Source organism: Macrotis lagotis, chromosome X, assembly GCF_037893015.1.
Source record: "Macrotis lagotis isolate mMagLag1 chromosome X, bilby.v1.9.chrom.fasta, whole genome shotgun sequence".
In the NCBI taxonomy this organism is placed as follows: Eukaryota; Metazoa; Chordata; class Mammalia; order Peramelemorphia; family Peramelidae; genus Macrotis; species Macrotis lagotis.
Genome location: NC_133666.1, coordinates 508,461,273 through 508,489,092, shown reverse-complemented (window position 1 = coordinate 508,489,092; position 27,820 = coordinate 508,461,273).

Sequence of the window (27,820 nt, the reverse complement as noted above, 5' to 3'; positions counted from 1 at the left end):
ACTAATTTTATGTCTTCTGTAAATTTAACGAGCATTTCCTCTATACCATTATCAAAGTCATTGATAAAAGTAAAACAAAACAAAGACAATGTTGATTACTATAAAGCAAAGACAATATTGATTACTATAAACCAAATTCATATCTCTAGTCTTTCAATAGAAACTTCCCTTAAGGTTAATTCTAATACATGGTTATAATGGAGTGTGCTTCTGATCATGCAGTGAATTCTGAATCTATATAGCTGCAATATTTTTACCTTATCCTGAGGGATATAATGGGAGACTTTTGTGGGTATTTTCCCTTAATCTTCTATTCTAGTAATCATAAACTCTCTCTCTTCTCTCTCTCTCTCTCTCTCTCTCTCTCTCTCTCTCTCTTTCTGTGTGTGTGTGTGTGTGTATGTGTGTTTGAGTGCATTATTCTATGCAGAATATTCTATGCAGAAATTAAATAGGATTTTTCATTTTATGAGATATTTGGATCATTTTCATTTCTTTTATACAATTTATTAAGAATGATTTGCATTTTCTTTGAGGACTGGCTACTCACCATTTCCCTCCAATTTCCTTTGTTGGTCTCTCTCTCTCTCTCTCTCTTTTCCCTCCTCCACAATCCCCACCTTTGTTTGTCTCTCTCCTGGAACTATATTAAAGGGCTTTCTCTCTTGAAATATCTGGTATTTCAGGTTTTTTTAGTATATATAAGTATCTATTTAGATCATTCTCCTTCTCTTTTTCTGATGCATATACTCCAAGCCTGGGCTTCCAGACTGACTCAGTCCTCATGCTGGGGTATATTGTAGAGTTTGTTTTGCCATGCCCTTACTCAAAGCATGCTCTTGGGAGAAGGACTTGACTGGTTTGGATTTCCCTTTCTTTCTAGTCCCACATGGTTATTTAAGCAGAACCCCCCCATCCTAATTTTCACCAGACAGAGAGAAGGGGTAGGCAAGGTGTTTATAGCAAAAACTTTTGGGACTTCTGGCCAAGATGGTGGAGAGAAGCCAGGAACTGTGCTGAGGTCTCTAGTTTTCCCTCAGAAATAATATGAATCACATCTCTCAACAGATTTGTTAGATAAAACCCAGAAAAAGAAGCTTGGAGAAGAACATATCCCAACAAGGTCTATCTCAGGGGAATGTGGGTGAGCTGGGGGCAGAGAGCAGAGAGCCAGCCCAGGGGCAGTTGGGTAAAGCCCAAGGACCAAGTCTGGAGGGCCAGGGTTGCTGACTCCTTTCAGCAGAGTCCTCTTCCCAGAACAAACACAGTAACATCCCCTCTTCCCATTTGACTCCACCCCAGAATCAGTTGTGGGCAGCAGAGTTCCCTCAGATGAATAAGGAGATAAACTACCTAGCCCCAGGGCGCAGCCCACATTTTTCAAGGATAACAGTATCCAGGTGCACTCCCACCCACTACAGGCCTAGGGAGTGGACCTCAAACCAAGGTCACAGTCACTCCAGAGAAAACACCAGGACTCCCTACTGGACAGCCCACTTGGAATTACTAAACCCCGTGAGCAAATCCTCCAGCAATTTCAACACCAAATGTCTTGTGAATAGCCCTTCCCCAACACAAGATCTTAGGAAAATGAAGAAAAGTCAGTGGAAATGGGGGTCCATAGAAAACTACTTGTAAGGCAAAGATCCTAATTCAGAGAGATCTAGGACTTCTGAGGAGAATATGAATTGGTCTCCAGTCCAGAAGGACTTCCTAGAAAAAATAGGCAAGGAGTTTAAAAATCAATTGGAAAAATTTGGAAAAGAAACTCAAGAGAAAAATTAACACTTTGCATTAGAAAATTAACATCTCATAACAAGAAAAATAATTCTTTCAAAACTACAACTAGGAAAATGGAAAACTTTAAAAATAGAATTGACCATTTGGAAAAAGGAGTTATAAAAGGTAAATGAAGTGAATTCTTCTTGAAAAAATGGAATCTGTGGAAACTAATGTCTTCATGAGACAACAAGAATAAGTTAAACGAAACCAAAATTTTTTTAAAAAATAGAATAAAATATAAAATATATCATTTGCAAAAATCACTGACCTCAAGAATAGATCTGAGAGAGACAATTTATGAATCATTATGCTTCCTGAAAACATTGAGTAGGAAAAAAAAGCCTGGATTTAGTGATATAAAATTGCCCTAATATCATTGAACCAGAGGGCAGAATAGTTAATGAAAGAATGCATTGATCTCATCCTGAAAGAGATCCCAAAATGAAAACACCAAGGAATATTGTGGCCAAATTCCAGAACTTTCAGATAAAAGAGAAAATCCTGCAAGTGGCCAGAAAGAAACAATTTAAATATCAAGGAGTCACAATAAAGCTTACACAGGACTTGGCTGCATCAACATTAGGGTATCAAAGGACCTGAAACATGATATTCCAAAGAATGAGGGAGCTTAGAATACAGCCAAGAATACACTATCTGGAAAGATTGAGTCTTCTCTTTCAGGGGAAAAGACAGACATTTAATGAAATAAGAGAGTTTCAACTTTTCCTGATGAAAAGACCAGAGCTAAATAGAAAATTTGCCATTCAAATAGGAAACTCAAGAGATACATGAAAAGGCAAAAAAAAAAAAGGATAGAAGAAAGAAACCTGCTATCCAATAAGAGGAAACTGGCTATATCTCCATTTGGGAGAAAGATTCTCATAATTCTAGAGAACTGTAACTCTATTAGAAAGAATATACTTAGCCAGAAGTAATGGACACTCATGACTTATTCGTGTCTTTGACAGAATGATTTAAAACAAATATCTCCTTAAAAAGGAGGAAATGGTAAAGAGATGGGAGGAGGGTTGAGATTGAATAGGGTAAATAACATTACATAAAGAGGTACAAAGGACCTATTACAATAGAGGGGAGGAAGGAGTTGGGAACAACTTGAATCTTACTCTCATCATATTTGGCTTAAGGTCAACATACATACACTCACTTAAATGAAGAAACTGATCTTACCTTTCAAGTATTAAAAGGGGGAGGTGGAGGAAAATTGGAACTAAGAGAAGGAGGGGAAGGATGAAGGGACAAAGGGAAAGGGGAAAGAAAGGGAAGGGGAGTTGGTTATAAGGGGGCAAATACATTGAAGGAGGTGGTATTCAGAAAGAAAATACTGGGAAATATGGATAAAGTGAAAAAAGGGGAAAATACAAACAGAGGGAAGATAGCATGGAGGGCAATAAAGAGTTAATAATTATAACTTTGAATGTGAATTGGATGAACTCTCCTATAACACATATGTGAATAGCAGAGTAGATTAAAAACCAGAATCCTAAATATGCTGCTTACAAAAAACACATTTGGAGCAAAGAGATACATATAGAGTAAAGGTAAAAGGTTGGAGCATATTATGCTTCAGCTGAAGTGAAAAAAGCAGGGATAGCAATCCTTATCTTAGACAAAGAGCTGCAAAAATAGGTCTCATTAAAAAAAAGATAAGGAAGCAAACTATATCCTCCTAATAGGTACCATAGACAATGAAGCAATTTCAATAAATATGTATGCACCAAGTGGTGCACCAAATTCTTGGTGCATTTGGTGCACTAAATTCGTAGAGGAGAAGTTGAATGAGTTACAGAAATACAGAGACAGCAAAACACTATTGGTGGGAGACCTCAACCTCCAGCTCTCAGATTTAGATATCTCTAACTATAAAATAAACAAGGAGGAAGTTAAGGAAGTAAATAGAATATTAGAAAACCTAGACCTGATATACCTTTGGAGAAAGCTGAATGGGGATAGAAAGGAATATACTTATTTTTCCTGTAGTACAGGGCACTTATACAAAATTGACTATGTACTAGGGCATTAAAAACCTAATAACCAAATGCAGAGAGGCAGAAATAGTGAATACATCCTTCTCAGATCATAATATTAAAAAAATCACATCCAGTAAAGGGCCATGGTGAGATAAACCTAAAACTAATTGGAAACTAAATAACCTCATTTTAAAAGAATGAATGCATCAAACCACAAATTTTAGAAAGAATTACTGATTTCATTCTAGACAATGACAATAGTGAGACAACATACCAAAACTTATGGGATATAGCCAAGGCAGTTGTCAGGAAATATATTATATCTTTAAATGCTTACATGAATAAATTAGGAAAAGAGGAAATCAATGAACTAAACATGCAACTAAAAAAATTGGAGGGGAGGCTAGGTGGTGCAGTGGATAGAGCACTGGCCCTGGAGTCAGGAGTACTTGAATTCAGTTCTGGCCTCAGACACTTAATAATCACCTAGCTGTGTGGACTTAGGCAAGCCACTTAACCCCATCTGTCTTGCAAAAAACCCCCCAGAAAACCTAAAAAAAATTGAGAAAGAACAAATTAAAATCCCCCAATTAAAGGACAAATTAGAAATTCTAAAAATTAAAGGAAAAATTAGCAAAACTGAAAGCAAGAAAAGTATTGAACTGATAAATAAAACCAAGAGTTGGTTTTATGAAAAAAATCAATAAAATTCATAAACCTCTAGTTAATTTGATTTTAAAAAGAGAGAGGAAAACCAAATTACTGATATCATAAATGAAAAGGTGAACTCACCACCAATTAATAATTTGGAGCTATTTATGTATTGTATGCCAATAAATTTGAAAACCAAAGTGGAATGGATGAATATTTACAAAAATATAAAATGCCCATGTTAAACGAAGAGGAAATTAAGTACCTAAATAACTGTATCTCAGAAATAGAAATTCAGCAAGCCATTATTGAACTCCCTAAGAGAAAATCTTCAGGATCAGATGGATTCACAAGTGAATTCTATCAAACTTTAGGGAACAATTGGTTTCAATTCTATTTTAACACTTTCGAAGAATAGATGAAGAAGGAAATCTGCCCAACTCTTTCTATGATACCAACATGGTACTGATACCTAGACCAGGAAGAGTCAAACCAGAGAAAGAAAAGTTATAGACCTATCTCCCTAAGTAATATAGATGTAAAAATCCTAAATAAAATCTTTAGCAAAGTGATTACAGCAAATTACCTCTAGGATAATACATCATGACCTAGGAGGACTTATCCCAGGAATGCAGGGCTATTCAATATTAGGCAAACTGTTAGTATAATTACCGACATCAATAACAAACCTATCAGAAATCATATGGTTATATCAATAGGTTCTGAAAAAGCCTTTGACAAAAATATAACACCCATTCCTATTAAAAACATTAGATAATGTAGGAATAAATGGATTGTTCCTTAGGATGATTAGCAGTGTCTATCTGAAACCATCAGCAAGCATTATATGCAATGGGGATAAGCTAGAGGCATTCCCAATAAGATCAGGGTGAAACAAGGATGCTATCTATCACCACTACTTAGGGTAAAGGAAATTGAAGGATTTAGAATTGGGAAGAAACAAAACTCTCATTCTTTGCAGATAACATGATAGTATACCTAGAGAATCCTAAAAAGTCATTTAAAAAACTACTAGAAACAATTAGCAACTTTAGCAAAGTTATAGGATATAAAATAAATATAAAATAAACCCTCATAAGTCCTCAGCATTTTTCTATATTAATAGCAAGATACAGCAGGAAGAGCTAGGAAAAAGAAATACTATTTAAAGTAACTTCAGACAATGTAAAATACATGGAAGTCTACCTGCCAAGGCAGACTCAGAAATTCTATGAAAACAACTAAAAACATTTTTCTCACAAATAAAATCAGATTTTAAAAACTGGGCAAATATCAACTGCTCATGGATAGACACAAGCTAATATAATAAAAATAACAATTCTACCATAATTAAACTACTTATTTAGTGCCCTACCAATCAAAATACCAAAAAAACTTCTTTAAAGAGTTAGAAAAAATTATAGATTTATATAGAGAAACAAAAAGTCAAGAATTTCTAGGGATTTAATGAAAAAAGTGCAAAAGAAGGTGGCCTTGCCCTACCTGATCTAAAATTATATTATAAAGCATCATTATCAAAACTATCTGGTATTGGCTAAGAAATAGAGTGGTGGTTCAATGTATTAGACTACACACATTAGCAGGAAATGATTATAGTAATCTGCTGTTTGATAAACCCAAACAATCCACTTCTGGGGGAAAAAGCTCTCTTTGATAAAACTGTTGGGGGGCAGCTAGGTGGTGCAGTGGATGGAGCACTGACCCTGGAGTCAGGAGTACCTGAGTTCAAATCTGACCTCAGACACTTAATAATTATCCAGCTGTGTGGCCTTGGGCAAGCCACTTAACTCCACTGCCTTGCAAAAACAACAACAACAAAAAAAGAAACCTTGGGATAATTGAAAGTTAGTATAGCAGAAACTTGGATTAGACCAACATCTTATACCCTATACCAAGATAAAATCAAAATGGGTACAGAGTTTAGACATAAAAGACAATATTTTAAGCATAATAGATCAAGGAGTAGTATAGACCTGTCAGATCTATGGAAAGGGAAGCAGTTTATTCCCAAGGAAGAGATGGAAAACATAATTTAAAAAAACAACTAGATACTTTTGAATACATTAAATTAAAAAGCTTTTGCACAAACAAAACCACTGTAACCAATATCAAATGAAATATAGTAGTGGGTAGCTAGGTGGTACAGTGGATACAGCACTGGCCCTGGAGTCAGGAGTACCTGAGTTCAAATCTGGCCTCAGACACTTAATAATTATATAGCTGTGTGGCCTTGGGCAAACCATTTAATCCCATTGCCTTGCAAAAAAAAAAACTAAAACAAAAAAAATGTAAATTGGAAAACAATTTTTGTAACTAGTATTTCTGACAAAGGACTAATTTCTAAAATATACAGAGAACGTAAGTCAAATTTATAAAAAACCAAGCCATTCCCCAATTGACAAATGGTCAAAGATGTGCAGAGGCAATTTACAGATGAGGAAATCATAGAGATCCAAATTCATTTGAAAAATTGCTCTAAATCATTACTTATTAGAGAAATGCAAATTAAAGCATCTCTGAGGTACCACCTCACACCTCTCAGACTAACCAATATGACAAGAAAAAACAATGATCAATGTTGGAAGGAATGTGGGAAACCTGGGACACTAATACATTGTTGGTGGAGCTGTGAGCTCATCCAACCTTTCTGGAGAGCATTTTAGAATTATACCCAAAGGACAATAAAGATTTGCATACTCTTTGGTCCAACAATACCACTTCTGGGTCTATACCCTGAAGAGATCATGAAAAGGGGGTAAAAGCATCACTTTGGTTTTTTTTAAGATTTTATTTATTTTGAATTTTATAATTTTTCCCCAATCTTGCTTCCCTCCCCCTACCCCCCCAAAAGAAGGCAGTTTGTTAGTCTTTATGTTGTTTCCATTGTATGCAGTGATCTAAGTTGAATATGATGAGAGAGAAATCATATCCTTAAGGAAGAAACATAAAGTATGAGATATAACAGAATTACATACTAAGATAATATATTTTTTTAAATTAAGGGTAATAGTCTTTTGTCTATGTTCAAATTCCACAATTCTTTCTCAGGATACACATGATGATCTCCATCACAGACATCCAAAAATTGTGCCTGATTGTTGCCTTGTTGGTATGAGCAATTCCATTAAGATTTATCATCACTCCTATGTTGCTGTTAGGGTGTACAATGTTCTTCTGGTTCTGCTCATCTCACTCAGCATCAGTTCATGCAAATCCTTCCAGACTTCCCGGAATTTCCATCCCTCCTAGTTTCTAATAGAACAATAGTGTTCCATCACACACACAAACACATACACACACACACACACACACACACACACACATACACACACACATACACACGATCAAATGTAGTATCTGTTTTTATCAGTTTAAAAGTATCACTTGTAGAAAATATTCATAGCAGCTCTGTCATGGCAAAGAATTGGAAATTGAGTGAATGTCCATCAATCGGGGAATGGTTGAACAAATTGTGGTATATGGATGTTATGTAACATTATTGTTCTATTAGAAACCCAAGAGGGCTGGGAATGCATAGAATACTGGTAGGATTTGCTTGAAGTGATGCTGAGAGAGATGAGCAGAACCAGAAGAACATTGTACACGCTAACAGCAACATGGGGTTGATGATCAATCTTAATGGACTTGTTCATTTCATCATTGCAACAATCAGGTACAAGTTTAGGGTATCTGCAATGGATAATATCATCTGTATCTAAAGAAAGAATTGTGGAATTTAAAAAAAGATCAAATACTATTACCGTAACTTAAAAAAAATTATTTTACCTTAAGGATATGATTTCTCTTTCAATACATTCAATTTTGACCAATGTATACCATGGAAACAATGTAAAGACTGTCAGACTGCCTTCTGTGGGGGGTGGGGGGAAGGGCAATGAGATTAGGGGAAAAATTGTAAAATTCAAAAAACCATAAAAAAAAAACCTTCCCAAAAGGGTCAGATTCTAGTCAGAAAAAAGTTTTTTTTTCCTTTTTTTTTAGTTTCTCCCTTCCCTTTTTCCTTTTCCCTTAGGTTCAAGTGGCTGGAAAAAAATAACTGGAGGGTGAAGGAATCCCAAAATGAGCCAACGGTATAATAATAAGAATCTGCAGTCTGGATATGGAGACTGATTTGAAAGGTTTAAGGATTTAATTCATAAGGAATTTTCTGGTTCCCTCTTCTTTTTTCTATGAATTCAGCTTTAATTATTTTACATCTGATGCATACTTCATTTTATTTTTTAAGGGTTAAAATGACTTAGCTAACAAGATGACTTAACATCTTGTTAAGTAGAGGGTCCAGAAATCTGAAGAAAGATTTGTTAATCTAAATTTTCAAAAATTGGAATTATCTGTTCAGGAAAGTAAAGGATTCTCTTTCTTTAGAGATCTTCCAGCAAAATTTAGATCACTAGACAGTGTAGAGTTCGTATTCTTTGCTTCTGAGGTTGATTACAACTCTGAGATTCAATGATTCTACAACTTGATATTTATTAATAAAATGATTAAGTACTTTTTAATAAAGCATTATAAATATTTAACTGAACTGCCATACTTCTTAGCTATATTGGAAACAGATATGTTCTAGAAAAATAAGCAAATATGCAGCTCTGTGAAAAAATATTTCTCATTTTGACAATGGAAGAAATTTTATGTAGTTACTACTATATATCATGAATCTACTAAGGTGTAATAGGAAAACTAACATTGGAGAGAGAAAAATTTAGTGTCAGTTCCAGCCAATGACAGATTCTAGCTGTGTGACTGAGCAAATTAAGTAACGTTTAAGAGCAGCAGACAGGTTGTTTAAGACTCTACATTGCAGTGAAGGTACCAAACATTGTGAGAAGTGTACACATTTGAGAGCTTTCTATATCAATAAAATCACTGATCTAGTTCCTATTTCTTATCTCTGTTAATTTGGAACTACATTTGCGGGATTACATTTGGGGGACTCTGTGAGAGATTTTCTTTTTTCATGGACATTTCCTTTATGGAAGTGAGGGATATAAATTTAGGGGTATATAAAAAGCTGTGTAAAAGTGGAAACCTCATAAATGATGGTACTGGGAATCCTGAAAATTAGGGAGAGGAGTGAAAAACAGCTAGAATTCTGATAGAAAGATTTGCTGAGATTTTGTGATGGTCAGACAGAATATAATGCTTGAAAAATTATGATGGCTTTCCATGATTGACAGACATGAGACTACCAAGATAAAAGGAAGACTGTCAGCTAGTATACAATGAACTAGGTTTTTAGGCTTGCCCTAAGAGGATATTAGATAAGATCCCCCAGCTCTTTAACAAGATCCTTCTACCTACTAAATTTGTTCTGTACTTTTATCTCTTTGCCTTAAATGTGACTAAAAGCTTTTTTAAAAACCACTCCTGGTTCTGGGTGAGCTGCTATAAAGAAAGGGGTGACAACTAGTAAAGACAGGGTTCAATTCAATAAAAGCCAACAAACATTTATTAAGTGCCCACTATGTGCAAATTAAATATAGTTACAGAGGAAATAATATATTCTAGATAGAATTGTGGCTTAGGTTCTTTTCTGGCTAAGAATTGTTTCCTGAAAACCTCAGGGGAAAGAACTAATATGAAGTGAATACTGAGGAGCAACAAAGAACAAGAAAACAATTGTCTGCTAATGATTTTACACAAACTTTTTTTAGAATTTAGTGGTACTTTTTGTTTATATTACCTAAATATCTCTCTTCCTTCTTGCCCCAGAACTCTTTTTTTGTAAGAAAATATTAAAAAGAAAGAGGAAAGAAAAACATTTCTGTAAATTAATTAACATATTGTATCACTCTGACCTATAATATTCAAACTTCAAGCACACAGATACACAAGTATATCAATACATAAACACATTTTTGCACAGATTGGACATTGATTTATTTTCTTGTTTTATTAGGGAGGGGAATATTTCCTTCTTTCCATTTCAATTTGTGTTCTTGTAGCTATTATGTATTTTGTTTTCTTGACTCTACTTCATTTGTTCTTTTATAAAAAATTTTTGCAAAACAATGGGATTAAGTGACTTGCCCAAAGTCACAAAGTTAGGTAATTATTAAGTGTCTGAGGCTGAATTTGAGCTCAGGTCCTCCTGATTGCAGGGCCAGTGCTTTATTGACTACACCACCTAGTAGCCTCTGCTTCATTTGTTCTTAATCAGTTCTAATCAATTCTTAATCAATCACATTTCTCAGAATTCTTAATATTCATACTTTCTTATAGTCTAATAATAGTCCTTAACAAAATTTGTTTAGCCATTCTTTAATTAATAGGCATCTGATTTTGTGCTACTAAAAAAAGTGGTGCTCTAAATGTTTCACAAAATGGGTCTTTGTTTTAATGGATTTTTATTCAGTTATTTTGTTTTTATACTGTTTATAATTTCCCTAATTCTTCCATATATCTTCCCAGAGAGATATTTCTAATAATCATGCATTTTTAAAAAAGAAGGGGAAAATCATTTAGTTAAATCAATGAATACATAAGAATAAACGATATCCTATCCTCAAGCTAAGTATTTAATGTTTATTATCTTTTAGGATTTGGAATAAATAGTAGGGCTACAAATAAATGATAATTTAAAAAAACAGCAAAAATGGACTTTGCTCTCAAGGAGTTCATAATCTAAAGAAAAAACAGGAAATTGGGAGCCACAGTAAGAACGCTTGTCTCAGACACTTACTAGCTGTGTGACCCTGGCCAAATCACTTAACTCTTTTTGTTTCAGTTTTCTCATCTGTACAATGAGCTGGAGAATGAAAATAGAAAATTGCTCCAATAACTTTGCCAAGAAAATCCCAAATGGGATCATGAAAGGTCAGACATAATTGAAAAATAGACTGAACAATTTGAAGGTAATCTCAGAGGGAAGTCACTAGTATGGTGGGGAGGGGGTGGATGAACAAAGGGGGAAGAATACCAGAAAAGGATTTTTGAAGAAAACCAGAACTGAATCTTGAAGGAAGGATGCAGAAATGGAAAGGTAGAACATTTCAAATCTTGGGCGGGGGTAGTCAGTGAAAACACTCAGTTAAAGGTAAGAATGTCAAGGTTGAGGAGCATCAGCAAGGTTAATGTTGCTTTATCATAGAATTTTGGAGGGGGCTAAAGCATAAGAAAAATGAAAAGACAGGAAGATACCAGACTATGAAGGACTTTAAAAGTCAACAGAAGCAGCTTTTTAGAGGAGTGACTTGGAAGTTCCCTTTGCCAGAACAATGGAGGAAGGGATAGGAGGAGAGAGATTATAGGGAGTCATTGCAATAATCTAGGTGGGGTGTGATGAGAACCTGTGTCTTGATAGTGACAGAAGACACAAGAAGGGTATTATTTATGAGAAGTTCTGTGAAGGTGGAACTAAGAGAGTTACCAACATTTTGGATATAGGGGGTAAAATACACTGAGGAGAAGAATATGATAAATTGTGAGCCTGAATACCTAGAAGGATGTTGGTGCTTTTGAGAATAATGGGGTAAATTAGAAGAGGATATTTGGAGAGAAAGTTAATGAGTTCAGTTTGACCATAATGAATTTAAGATGTCTATGGAGAAATAATGGTTTGTGATACCCAATAAGAAGTTGAAGATAGGAGATAATAGTTCAGAAGAGAAAATGGGCCTTGATAAATGTGAAAATTATCTACATAGGGGCCTTAGAGTTGAATCCATGAGAACTGAGGGCTATACAAGTTTACTCACAAACTTGACATAGAACTCAACTATCCCCTTCCCCAATTCTCCACACCCTTATTTCACAGAAAACCAAATGATAGAAGTTTGCTCAGTCTGGGAAAACAGACTAAAAGTCTTTTTGTACCAACAGTTGTATAGCTGTTAATTGTGACTCATTGTAGCCCCACAGAAACAGCCCCACGTGGGACAGAAACCAAGGCAGGCAAAAAATTAATTGCTTAGTGTGGGATGAAGCTGATAGCTTTGAGGTCCAAAATATGATTAGTTAACATTAATGGGGCTGTGCAAAGAGAGACAATCTAATGAATTGTTTGTAGAGATTCGATTTGCTCCAACCATTCTAGAAGACAGCTTAGAATTAGGCAAAGTAACTAAAATTTCCATTTACCCTCTGACTAATTAATTTTATTGTTATACATATATCTCTAGGAGGTAAATATCAAATTGAAAGCTTCCATATACACCAAAATTTTTATAGAAGTCAATTTTATAGATGTCAAGAATTATAAACAAACTAGTTGTTCATCAATTGGGGAATGGTTAAACTAATTGTGGCATATAAATGAAATTATTTATTATAATAAATGGCAGACATGATGAATATAGAAGAAACAAGAAAAGTTTATATGAATGGATAAAAACTTAAATAAGTAGTACAAGTAAAACTATATAGAAACAAGCTACAGTGTTGAAAAAGAAAAAGAAAAAGGAAACTATAAAACCCTAAAATTTGGATATTCCAAGTACATATAATATACCTAAGTCCCAGAATAGATAGAAGATATATGAGAAAAGATTACTTATGACTCCTTTGAAGAGATGGAGGTATTTAGTTTGAAATTGCTATATATATATATTGACTTTTAAAATATATATATTTATAAATTTTGATGATTTTTCCCTTCCATATTTAAAAGTGTTTGTCATAAGGGATAGCTTTCTGAAGAGAGGGAAGGAAAGAGGTATAGGAATACAAAACAAAAGATAGTCTATAAAAATCTGCTTTTTTTCTTAAAACACACATGACATAGGAATGAATTTTCTGTCTAAAAGTAAATGGGCTTGGAAAGCAGAACTCTAATAATTTTTCCAACACATGCTGACACCTGCAGGCTCTCCTTTCCCATGGGTGGGTGATAGTTATGTCCAGAATTGCTATGAAAATGCCCTCTGTCATAATGAGAGCTTGGTGCTCTGTTGGTGCTCAATAAATAATGGATAATGATAGGACAGATTCTCACCTTAACAATGAAGTGGCAAATTTGTTGAATTTTCCCATAGTTATGTGAGATGTGAATTCCCATGGAGATACATGGTATAAGGATCTGACTCAATAATAAGAGGTGATGACAAAGCCTCCAATTCAATATGTTTGGTATGGGAAACCTCAGCTTTTGTCTGCTGAAGCTGGCTATTTTTCATCAGTTATACCAAGGGCATTTATATGCCCAGTGAAGGCTGTCATTCTAAAAATATTGTGAGCACTCCAGTTTGCCTATGGCTTATTTCAGGTGGGACTGCTATCCTCTGGCATTGTTAATTATATTTATGAAAAGATGCTCTTCCTCAAAAAGAAATTGGAGCAGATAAGGATGTCTGCTATAAGAATGACAGTAGAGAGTTTTCAGCCTCATATTTGTTTATGTCCTCTACTCTTGAGGAGGGGTTTTGGAGTGATGTGGGATCAGGTTAATGATCTGATCTCCAAAGAATACATAGGAGATAAGTTCAGTGCTTACGAGTAACTATTGAAACCAACCAGCTTCAGCAATTATTTCATAATATTGGATTCCTTACTAATCTTTTGCCAGAACAACTAAAGTCTGGTGCTTTCCTCACGTCTAGGGACCGATTATCCCAATCCTTAATATTACCTTTGAGAGAAAGAAAACAGCAAGTAGTTAATACTCTAATGGGAGCCTCTATTAGAAGAGTTTTATTCAATTCTCCTCTGGGGTATTATCTAGAAGTGAACTCCATCCTTAGCCCTAGAGATATGGTCTGTAAAATCTATATGGTTTCACGCATTATAAGGCTGGATATGAGAAAAGCAGTGGCAACTAGATTTGTTTTCTGAACCAAAGTTCCAGTAGCCAGAGAAGTCCAATCCTACTGAAAGAAGCCTAGTGAATATTTATTCATTTGTTAACTCATTCATTTAACATGTTTGACTTAAGTACAGACAAATATTGAGAACTATATGAGACCCTAGGCATATAAAAACAAAAAATGAAAAAGCCCCTGATATAGGGTGAGGCCATCTGGATTGCTCTGTAGATTAAGTATATATTGCACTTGGAGTCAGTAAGACTTGAATTTAAATCCTGCCCCTCACATACTTAACAGTCTCATACTGGAAAAGATACTTATACTCCCAGGGCTTTGGTTTTGTTATCTATAAAATGAAGCAATTGACCTTGATGTATTCTCAGCTTCTAACTCTAAAAATTGGATCCCATGATGGGAGAATATTAGTAATTGAGGAAAAAGATCTTGTGAAACTTGGAACTGAATTTTGAAGAAAATAAGATACTCTTGGGGGTTGGAGGCAAAGAGGGATACTGTCCAAGTAAAGATGCATACCTGTGCAAAGGTATGGATAAAGGAAATGGAATGTTGTAGATGGGAAACTACAAGTAGATTAATTTGTTTGGAAACAATTAGGAAAACAGCAGCTGTATGGAGGATGAATTCTATAAAAGCCTCACTGGGAATAAATCTCCTTTTCCCATTTAATAGAAAACTCCATTGTCCTCATTGATTTTTTGTGGTCATTTTCAATTCTAAAGTTCTTAGACTTTATATGTATGTTTACATATACATATGTTTTATATATAAATTCTATTATATTAAGATATAAATATATATACATAAAGTCTAATATTAAAATATGTATATATTCATAAATACATATATAAATATATATTATATATATACACACAATAAGAATATCTCTTTCAAATAATTGGAAAAGGGTGGGGGCAGAAAATAGTCATAGTAGTGAACTCCTGAGAGTCTGTCGTGGGTGCTTGGCTCTTTTCTTCTCAGATTCTGGTCTTGCTTTTCTTCTCTTCTCTTCTCCTTTTCTTTTACCCCCTTGCTTTTCATGATTTTTGCTTACTCAGATCTGTAGGAGGTTTAAATTGAAGTTTCATTGATACACAAACTTATTTACCTTATACTACATCATCCCTTGAAGACCCATTCAGGCATTTTTAGCTGCCATGAACCTTGCCTACTATTCTTAATTCTTCAAATGTTCTGTTTGTCATTTTATAAAAAAAAAATGATAGTTTGAAATCATGCTACATTATCACCATTATCATTCAATATAGTATTAGAAATGTTACCTTTAGCAATAAGGGAAGAGAAAGAAACTCACAGGAATCAGAATTGTCAGTGAGGAAGCAAAGCTTTCACTCTTTGCAGATGATATGATGTTATACTTAGAGAGCCCAAGAAAAACACATCTAAAAAAATCCTTGAAACAATTAACATTTTCAATCAAATTAGCAAAATATAAAGTAAACCCATATAAATAATCAGCATTTCTATATCTGAAAAAGAAAACCCAAGGGCCAGTGGAAAAAAAATGGAAATTCCATTTAAAGTAACTGCATACAACATTAAATACTTGGGAATCTACCTTCCAAAGCAAACCCAGAAACTGTATGAATACAATCAAAAAACACTTCTTACCCAAATAAAGTCAGAACCAAATACCAGGAAAAATGTCAATTGCTCATGATTAGGTCAAGCTAATATAATACAAATGACAATTCTATACAAATTAATTTGCTTATTCAGTGACATATATAGAAAATAATTATTTTATTGAGCTAGAAAAAATAGTAATAAAATTTATTTGGAGCAACAAAAGGTCAAGAATAGCAAGGGGACTAATGAAAAAAATGTTAAAGAAGGTGGCTCAGCTCTACTAGATCTATACTATAAAAAAGCAGTCATCAAAAGTGCCTGGTACTGGTTAAAAAAGAGTAATGGATCAGTTGATTAGGACAGGGTCAAAAGAAACAGTAGTAAATGACTAGTATACTCTACTATTTAACAAACCCAAAGATATTAACTTCTAGGATAAAAACTGACTATTTACAAAAATCAGGAAACTGGGGAAAAGTTAGGAAAACTGGAAAAGCATATGGTAAAAACTAGGCATAGACTGAATCAAAATAATGTCAAAATTTAGACATAAAGGGAGACACCATAGAAAAATTAATAGAACAAGAAATACTCATCTATCAAATCTATGGAAAGGGCATATATTTATGACCAAACAAGAATTAGAGTATATTATAAATTGAAAAATGATTTTAACTATATTAAATTAAGAAGTTTTTGCTCTAATAAAATCAGTGCTGCCAAAAGGGAAACAGTCTTCACAACTAAGAGTTTTGATAAAGGTCTCATTTCTAAACTATATAGAGAACTGCATCAAATTTATAAGGTAGCAAGCTATTCCCCCAATTGAAGAAATTAGAACTATATATAATCATATGAAAAATACTCCAAATTATTATTGTTTAGAGAAATGCAAATTAAAACAACTCTGAGATATCACCTCATACCTATTAGATTGGTTAAGATGACAAAAAGGTGAAATGATCAATGTTGGAGAGGTTGTGGGAGGATTGGGCCATTAATGTATTACTGGTGAAGTTGTGAATGGATCCAACCATTCTAGAGAGCAATATGGACACAAAGAGAAATAAAACTATTCATACTCCTTGCTCCAGCAATTCCAATTCTAGACCTATATCTAGAAGAAATCACAAAAATGGGAAAAATCCACATATTCCAAGGTATTCATAGCAGCCCTTTCTGTAGTGGCAAAGAATTGGACATTGAGGGAATCCCATCAATTGGGGAATGGTTAAGCAATTTATGGTATATGAATATTATGGAATACTATTGTTCTATAAGAAACCATAAATGGTCATACTTGAGAGAAGCAAGGAATGACTTACAGGATCTGATATACTGAGCAAAGGGAGCAGAATCAAGAGAACAATGTACATAAACAACAACATTGTGAGATAATCAACCCTGATGGAAGCAGCTCTTCTCAGCAGTTCAGAAAGGTAGAACAACTATATTAAACCTGCTATGGACAATATTATCCTCATCTAGAGGAAGAAAAACAAAACAAAAAAATTAATTCCTAATCTGGTGAAAACCACATTCAGTTTTAAAAAAAAAAATATCTCTTTCTTATATATTTCTTTCCCTTAATCCTAATTGCTCAAACCAAAATAACTAATCTGTAAACATGCTTAACACAAATGTCTATGTACAATCCTAACCTGAATGCTGCTGAGGGGAGGGGGATGGGAAAGGAGGGTGGAAGGAAATTTTGTAACTTAAAAATTTGCATATGCATATGGATGAATGTTGAAAAACTTTCATAATATATATTGGGGAAAATGTAATATCAATTAAAAAAAAGAAGAGATAGTGATAAACTCCCTCAACACCTCCTAAGTAATTCTAATACTTCCTCATACATTAGAAGTGCTACAGCACTAACAGAATTTCAGGTCCATTTGAGATTAAAGAGGAATGTGTATTATTTTGTATTTCAGAATAAATTATTATTACTTTACTAACAAAATAAGCTTGCAGCAAGCTAAAATGTTGTCACTGGGATGGTCAATTTAATAAATAAAAAAGTGAGTATGAATTCTTTAGGGACCATATTACTATTCAATGTCAACTATCTTTCCAAAGGATATTTTAAAAACAATGCAGTGCATAAGACAAACAATCTCATTTGAGTGAATTCTCTTTCACCCAGACCTCCATCTTTGCCATCTAGGATCTTGATGTTTGATAAGGCCACAGCCTGAGGCTCTTCCTTCCTTCCTTCCTTCCTTCCTTCCTTCCTTCCTTCCTTCCTTCCTTCCTTCCTTCCTTCCTTCCTTCCTTCCTTCCTTTCTTTCTTTCTTTCTTTCTTTCTTTCTTTCTTTCTTTCTTTCTTTCTTTCTTTCTTTCTTTCTTTCTTTCTTTCTTTCTTTCTTTCTTTTTAAGCTATCTTATATTTCCTTTCTTTGTTTCTTCTGATTTTGTTTGGACTTCCCTTTAGAAGTTAAAGTGCTTCCCTTTAAGATCTTTGGATTTAGGTCTTTGATTTAGGATCATCAGGTGGCTCATTGAGGAGTCAGCAGCTCTGCCTCTTGTATTTGTTCCCCTTAGCATGTACACATAAGACTAATATCAATCCAGTCTCCTCCTTCCACAAACTTTGACTGATAAGGCTTAGAAAAAAATATGTGTACTCAGAATACCTGAAGGCACTGGGTTGTCTCCAAACCACTACAGGTTGAATTCAGTGTTTGGAAAAACCCCTTACCTCCCAGATAACTATCCATCTTTTCTAAACCATGAACAGTGTAAACATTGCCAAAAGCAACCTAAGAGGATCAGGGTATCCTAGGGAAGAAATGTTATAATGATTTGCCACTTCTTCCTTTGTGTTGTATATTTAAAGTCCTTTACCTTTGTAAAAGAGCTCTTATTTCTTCTATGTTACTAACAACGGTATTAGAAGTTGGTGATTTGAAGTTAGCATGCTTCCAGAACTTTTCCCTACACAATATTAAATGAAGCCTCTACACAGATGTTAAAGCTACAGATCCCCCCTTACCCCCCAAAAAAAGATTGAACCAAATTTTCAACATTGTGATGGAACTTCATTGAAGGTTGGTCTCTTTGGGGGGAAAGGGAAATAAAGCCAAGCTAGGTGGGAGAGTGTGAAAGCAAGGGACTTCTAGCTACAATACAGTCCAGTTCCTGGCAGCTAGACAGCAACCCAGGTCTTGGCAACTAGATGCAGACTAGCAGGGAGGATCCCATTCCCAGACAAAGTCCGAACCCTGGGAACACTGGGGCAAAAGAATGGGGTTGGGAACAAACCATGCATAGGCAATACCTGGGCTGCATAGGCAACATCTTGGTAAGAGATTAGGGATTAGATCCTGGCTCCAGGACAAAATCTTGGGACTATACTCTCTATAACAAAGGAGCAGAGTTCAACAATCAAAATTAACAAAAAATTCAAAAAGAACACTAACCATAGAAAGCTACTATTCAAATAGAGATGATAAAAATGTCATCTTAGAAGAAGAAAGCAGTCCCAAATTACCTACAAGGGAAGTTTCAAAGGAGTTTATGAATCTAAAACCTCTTTGAAGAGCTTAATTAAAAAAATAAAAGAAGATAGGAAGAAGAAAAATGGAAAAAAGAAATGAGTCATGGAGGAAAATTATGAAAAAATGAATGAAGAAAGTAATTCCTTTAAAAGTAAAAATAACCAATTGGAAAAAAAATAAAAAAATGAAAGCAACTAGCTGGAAAAGGAATGCAGCTCAGCAAAAGGTAAAATTAACCAAGTGGAAAAGAATACACAAAAGCTAACTGAAGAAAATAAACCCTAAAAATTAGAATTGGACACAAAGCAACTAAGGAATCTATGAATCACTAATATTCCATCAAAAAAACCCAAAGGGTTAAAAAACTGAAAAAAATATAAAACAACTTTTAGTGAAAACAAGCAATCTGGAAAATAGATCTAGAAGAGATAATTTATGAATTATTGGTCTGCTAGAACTCTAGATTAAAAAAAGATTGGGAAATATCTTTAAGAAAATTCTCATGGAAAACTACCCTAATAAATTAGATCAAGAAGAAAAAATTGTCCTTGAAAGAATACACAGAACACATCCAGAAAGATATCCCAGGATATAAATTCACAGGGCTATCAAATTTATTCTCTAATTATTCTTCTTTATTCCCAAATAAAGAAGAAAATTCTGGAAGTAAAATGAATCAAGTTAAATAAAAAAAGAAGCACATTGAGAATTACACAGGATTGATCAGCTTTAACAGCAAAAGATCAGGGGACCTGGAATATGATATTCTGGTGGGCAAAGGACCTAGATTACAACCAAGAGTTTACTACCCTATAAAATTCAGCATATTCTGTTAGGGGAAAAGAATGGATAGAGGACTACCAAAATTTTCTGATAAAAAGCCCAGCACTGAACAGAAAATTCAATCTTCAAATACATATCTCAAGAATTACATAAAAAAGTAAATGTAAAGAAAAAAATGCTAGTCAAGAATATTAAATTGTATGCTGTTGTACTCAAAACATAAGGGTATGGTTGGTTCTTGTCCTTTGTTTTCGAAGAAGATAAAAATGAAGTCACTACATTTGAGACAAATAAGAATGACAAGACTAGGCATTAGTGGACAAATAATACCAGGTGAAGAGGCAAAAAGACCTATCATAGTAGAGGAAATGAAGGGATGAAGAGATGATGTGAATACCTAGTAAGTCCTATTCAATAGATTTGGCCCAGAGAAAGAATAATATATATTCCCAATTGGGTTTGCATATACTACAGGGAAGTTGGGGGATGGGGAGAAAGGGAAAGAACAGGGCAGAAGAAACTGATTAACGTAAAGTGAAGGTAAAAGTGAAAGTAAAGTTAAAGTTAAATTTTAAAACAAATGTTAGAGGGTAAAGAGATCAAAACATTAGTGATAAGGATAAGAGGAAAGAAAAAAGAAAAGTATAAAAAAGGGCAAAGACAGCATGGAGGAAAATACAGAATAGTAATATTAACTTTAGATGTGAATGGAATGAACTCTTACATAAAATATAAGCAGAGAGCAGAATGGATTTAAAAAGCAGAATTCTTCAATATGTTGTTTACAAGAAACATGGTTGAAGCAGAGAGATACATAGAGGGTAAAGGTGAAAAACTGGAGCAAAAAAATTATGCTTCAGTGGAGTTAAAAACTCAGTGAAGAGATTCTGATCTCAGACAAAGTAAAAGCAAAGATAGATCTCATTAAAAGGGATAAGAAAGCAAGCTTTATCTTCTTAAAAGGTACCATAGAAAAATCAAGTTATATAATTATTAAACATATATGAACCAAGTGGTATAGCATCCAAATTCTTAGAGGAGAAGTTGAATGAATTACAAGGAGACATGGTAAAACTTTAATAATGGCAGACCTTAACCTCCTTTTCTCAGAATTAGACAAATCTAGCCACAAAATAAACAACAAGGAAGTTAACGGGGGGTTATAAAATCTTAGAAAACTTATATTTTCCTCTGGAGAAAACAATGGAGATAGGAAAGAATATACCTTTGTCTATTCAGCTCATGGCACCCATACCAAAACTATTCATGTATTAAGGCATAAAAACCTTACAATCAAATATATAAAGGCAGAAGTAATAAATGCCTTTTTTTAGATCATGATGCTATAAAGTTACATATAATAAAAGTCATATAAAGATAAAAATTAGTGGGAAACTGAATAATTGTAAATAATTAGTGGGCTAAACAACAAATCACAAAAAGTCATCCATTTTATCCAAGAAAATGACAACCAGTAAAGACATGTTAAAACTTATGGGATACAACCAGGCAATTTTTAGATCTCTAAATATTTTTATGAATAAATCAGAGAAAGAATAGATCAATGAATTTTGTATGCAACAAAAAGCTAGAAAAAATAAATTTAAGATTCCTCAATTAAATATCAAATTAGAAATTCTGAAAATCAAAGGAGAGATTAATAGAATTGAAAGCAAGAAAACCATTGATCTAATAAATAAACCCAAAATTTGGTTTTATGAAAAATTAATAAAATAGATAAACCTTTGGTTAATTTGATTTTAAAAAAGAAAGGATACTGAATTACCAGTCTCAAAAATGAAAAGGGTGACCTCACCAACAGTGAGAACAAAATTGAAAAGATAATTCAGAGTTATTTTGCCCAACTCTGTGCCAGTAAGTTTAACAACCTGAATGAAATGATGAATATTTACAAAAATAAAAAAATACCCCTATTCACTGAAGAGGAAATAAAATACTTAAATAATCCTATTTATGAGAAATAAGTTGAAGAAACCATCAATAAACTTCCTAAGAAAAAGTCTCCAGATCCAAGTGAATTCTACCAAACATTAAAGGAACAATTAATTCCAATTCTACATAAACTATTTTTAAAGGTAGGAAATGAAGGAATTCTGCCCAATTCTTTTTATGATACCAATATGGTACTGATACCTAAACAGGAAACATTAAAACAGAAAAAGGAAATTATAGACTAATCTCTCTAATGTATATTGGTGCAAATACCTTAAATAAAATTTTGGGAAAGTGATCACAAGTTATTACTAGAATATTATACATGATCAGGTAGGATTTATACCAGGTAAGTAGGGATATTTCAATACTAGGAAAGGAATCAAAATAATTGAACAAATCAATAACAAACCCAACAGAAATAATATGATTTTCCCAATAGATGTTTTAAAAACCTCTGACAAAATACACCATCCATTCCTATTAAAAACACTAGAGAGTATAGGAATCAGTGGAGTTTTCCTTAAAGCAATAAGCAGTATACATCTAAACCATCAACAAGTATTAATTGTAATGGGGATGAATTTGGACCACTTCTAGTAAGATCTGGGGTAAAACAAAGATTCTCATTTTCACCACAACTATTCAATTCAGTATTAGAAATGTTAGCTTTAGCGATAAGAGAAGAAAAAGAAATTAAAGGAATTAGAATTGACAGTGAAGAAGCAAAACTTTCATTCTTTGTAGATGATATGGTGGTATACTTAGAATACCCTAGAAAATCATCTAAAAATTTCTTGAAACAACCAACAATTTCAGCTAAGTAGAAGAATATATAAAATAAGCCCACATCAGTCATCAGCATTTCTATATCTGAACATTTAAAGTAATGCAGATAGCATAAAATACTTGGGAATCTTCCTTCCTAGACAAACCCAGAAACTGTATGAACATAATTACAAAACACTTTTCACACAAATAAAGTCAGATATAAATAACTGGGAAAATATCAATTGCTCATGGTAAGGCCAAGCTAATATAATAAAATGATAAATCTACCCAAATTAAATGACTTATTCAGTGTCATACTAATCAAATATTAAATAACTATTTTATAGAGCCAGAAAAAAATAGTAACAAAATAAATCTGAAGCAACAGAAAGTCAAGCATATCTATCTGAAATGGAGAATACCATCTGTATCCAGAGAAATAAGTGTGAACTTTGAACAAAGACCAAAGACTATTACCTTCAATGTAGGGAAAAAAACCACCGTTATCTTATTATGTGACTTTGCTATCTCTTATACTTTATTTTTCTTCCTAAGAATATGATTTCTCTCTCATCACATTCAACTGAGATCAATATATACCATGTAAACAATATAAAGACTAATAGAATGCCTTCTGTGGGGGGTGGGGGCAGGGAAGTAAGAATGGGGGAAATATTGTAAAACTCAAAGTAAATAAAATCTTTCTTAAAAAAAAAGTCAAGAATATCAAGGGAATTGATGAAAAAAATATAAAGGAAGGTGACCTAGCTCTACCAGATCCAAAACTATAAACTGGAAGTCATCAAAACTGCCTGATATTGGTTAAGAAATTTGGGGCAATTAGGTGGCATAATGGGTAGAGCACTGGCCCTGGAATCAGGAGTACCTGAGTCCAAATCTGGCCTCAGACACTTAATAATTACCTATTTGTGTGACCTTGGGAAGGTCACTTAATACCATTACCTTAAATAAATATTTTTAATAGAGTAATGAACCAGTGGATTAGATAGGTATAAAAGAAATAGTAATAAGTGACTGAATTAATCTATTATTTGATAACCTAAAGACATTAACTTCTAGGATAAGAACTCACTATTCAACAAAAAATTTTTGGGAAAACTGGAAAATAATTTGACAAAAACAAGGCATAGACATACTCATCTAACACTCTATACCAAAATATGGTCAAAATGGGTACAGAATTTAGATAGAAAGGTGATAACCATTGATCAATGAACAAATCTAGAAATACTGTATCTGTCTGATCTATGGAAAGGGGAGATGTTTACGACCAAATAAGAAATGGAGAAAATTATAAATTGCAAAATGGATGTTTGATTATATTAAATTAAAAATTTTTTGCATAAATAAAATCAATGCTGACAAGATTAGAAGGAAAACAGAAAGCTGGAAAACAATTTTCACAGCTAGGGGTTCTGATAAATGACTCATTTCTAAAATACATAGAGAATTGATCAAATTTATAACTTTACAAGTTGTTCCCCAATTGATAAGTGATCAAACAGACCAGTCTTTTTTCCAATGAAGAAATTAATATATAAAATATATTATATAGTATATAATATATACTATATAATCATATGAAAAATGCTCCAAATCATTATAGATTAGAAAAATGCAAATTAAAACTATGAAGTACCACCTCAAACCTAACAGATTGGTTAAGATAACAACAAAGGAAAACTATCAATGATGCATTAATGCATTGTTAGAAGATTTGTGATCTAATCAATAATTGTGGAGAGCAATATGGAATTATGCCCAAAGAATATTAAAACTGATCATATCCTTTGACTCAGCAATAACCAATACTAGGTCTCTATTAAGAAGAAATCATAAAAAAATGGGAAAGGTTTCACTTGTTCCAAAATATTCATAGCAACTTTTTTTTTTGTAGTGGCAAAATATTGGAAATTTGAAGGGATGCTCATAAAGTGGGGAATGGCTGAACAAGTTATGACACATGAATGCTATGAAGTAATATTGCTCTCTAGAGTCCTAATGGTCAGACTCTAGAGAAGCATGGAAATAATTACATGAACTCATGCTGAGCAAAGGGTGCAGAACCAAAAGAACATTGTACACATTAACAACAATATTGTGAGTTAATAAACTTTGACAGATCTAGCTCCTCTCAGCAGTTCAGAGAACCAGGACAACCCTGGGAGACCTGTTATGGGAAAAGCCATCCATTCAGATGGGAAAAAAAAACCTCAAACCCCCCCAACACAGAATCTGACTTTTAGAATTTCTCTTATGTTTTTCCTTCCTATCTTGTGGTTTTCTTTCTTTTCCCTGAGTCCTAATTCTTCATACACAAAAGGACTAATATGTAAATATATTAAATACAAATGTATATGTCCAACATTCACTAGAGTTTGCTGGTGAGGGGAGGAGGGTGGAAAGAGTGGATGGAGGAAAATTGTGTAGCTTATAAATATGCAAGTGGATGAATTTTGAAAAAGTTAGGGTTAGGGATTGGAAAGATAAATTAAATGGTCAATAAAAGAGGTATTTGCTGATTAGTTAGAATAAGTTAAGGTAGGTTTTTTTCTCAGTCAACTGGTAAAGTTTCAAGGAACTTGACTTCTGCCTTGAGGACTGCTTAATCTCTTTAAAAGTCTTATGTCTACTGTGAACTATTCAAAGTGGTTGGGTTGCTTTGCTCATATTGAAAAAAGTATTCTTGTAACCTTTGGAAAAACTTTATTTTTAATATTCTGAAACTAAAATACTAAAACTAAAATACAGGCATGGCAGTTGAAAAGAATATAAGTGTGTAGAGTGGTCATGTGGAATGGGAATCAGGATAACCTGGGTTAAAAGTCCCACCTCAGATGCTCACTAATAATGGTTAACTCTCTTTACTCGGTAAAATGAAAGACTTGAACTTGATCATTTCCAAAGTTCTGTCTAGCTCCAAATCCATGTTTTTATATTGTTGTTTATCCTTTTTACATGAGGAAGACATACAATAACATGATGCTAGTTATGACAAGTTAATTTGTTTGATTGTGACAAATTAATCTGGTTGATCAGGTCAGTAGAGCTCTGAAGACTCTTTCACAGGGTCAGGCAAAATTATAGCCCACTTGAACTTTTAGGATGAAATCTTTAGATTCACATATCTCATATATTCTTTGTGGTACTGTGATTCTGCTTTACTTGTATAGCACAGTACCTTTTTTTGTGAGCACACCATGCTCCCATCTCTTACAATCCATATCAAAAGTCTTCAGAGAAAACTTGAGACTGTCCTTAAGTATATTTATTCATGGCTGAAGAAATAAGGCCCCAAAGTAAATACACAGTTACATGATTTATAACCCATGCTATCTTCCATTTAGTTAGACAATCCAAAGTTTGGTTAATCAAAAGAAGATGACCAACTCTGACCCAACTTTGTCATGTGGCTATTGAAATTAGTCTGCTAGCTTCAAGTTGTATAGTGGGGGGTGTCACTTATTGGGCACAAAGCTTATAAGATTGTATAACCAAGTTAAAACCAGATGTTATTTAGATAAGCTTAGCTGCCATTTCCTCATATCAAGTGCTTTCAAGATTACTACAGACATTGCTTTTGAGCAATAACCTTTTATGGAATCTTGAGTTTATGTGATCAGGAATGAGAAGATGAGGTGTATAGGGAAGAAAGAAAAATCCAGAAATAGGAACCTTTTTCACCTTTAGATAACTGCTTTGGCAAAGACCCTCAAGTTTGGAGACTGGAACTTGGTAGAAAAAATATTGCAAAGATCCTATGAGCATTTGAGTGCTGTCAAGAAACAACCAGCTCAGGCAAATTGAGACACAGAGGCAGATGGGAAAATATTTCCTAATTCCCAGACTAACTTGGACATCTGGCCTTTCAGGAGGAAGATATTTCAACAGCTGCTTTGTATTGGTAAGAGAGAATTATACGCAGTACAAAGGTTCTGCAAGAAATTCATGTTATTTTAGGCAAAATTCAACCATAAAAAGTGTTTCTTTGGTTCACTAAGATTCACTTAGACTGCACTTTTCTGTGTTTGTGTGTGTGTGTGTGTGTGTGTGTGTGTATGTTTGTGTGTGCTTATTTCTCTTTTTCCAATTGTAATTGTAATCTGATGGTGATGATTTAGCAGCCAGTTGCTTGACTCACAGAATAGCAATGCATTTATTATGATTTCTTTCTTTGTTTTATTGTCTATTGCATTAGTTGATAATTTGAACATCTCTAAGCACGCAAGCTCTTCTTAGGTAGGCCAAGTTAATATAATAAAAATGAGAATTCTGAATTTGTCCTGGTTAATTACAATTTCAAAGGAATAACATGTGATCTTATAATATGAAAAGGTCAGGAAAATGGCTAAATTAAAAGGGATCAATTTATATTTTTCTTTTTTCCATTTTCTTTTGCTTTTCCCAATTATATGCAAAGATAATTTTCAACATTCATTCTTTTGCAAATTTTTGAGTTTCACATTTTTCTTCCACCTTACCCTCACATCTATCAGATTGGCTAAATATGTCCCAAAAAAGGAAAATTATCAATCTTGGAAGAGCTATGGGAAAACTGGGACACTATTGCTCTATTGGTAAAGTTGTGAACTGATCTCACCATTCTGAAGAGCAATTTCAAACTGTGCCAAAAGGCAATAAAATTGTGCCTAACCTTTGATCCAGCAATACTACAACTCCTAGGCATATATTTCAAAGAGATCATCAAAAGGGGAAAGATGTACCTGAACAAAATGTTTATAGAAGTTATTTCATAGTGGTAAAGACTAAGAAATTGAGGTGATGCTTATCAGTTAGGGAATGACTGAATAAACTGTGGTAAGGAAATGTAATGGAGCACTATTTTTCTTTAAATCATGAATATGCAGACTTCAGAAAAGTCCAAAAAGGCTTGCATTGAACTGATGTTGAATGAAGTGAGTAGAACCAGTAGAACATTGTATACCATAACAGCAACATTGTGTGATGATTAGCT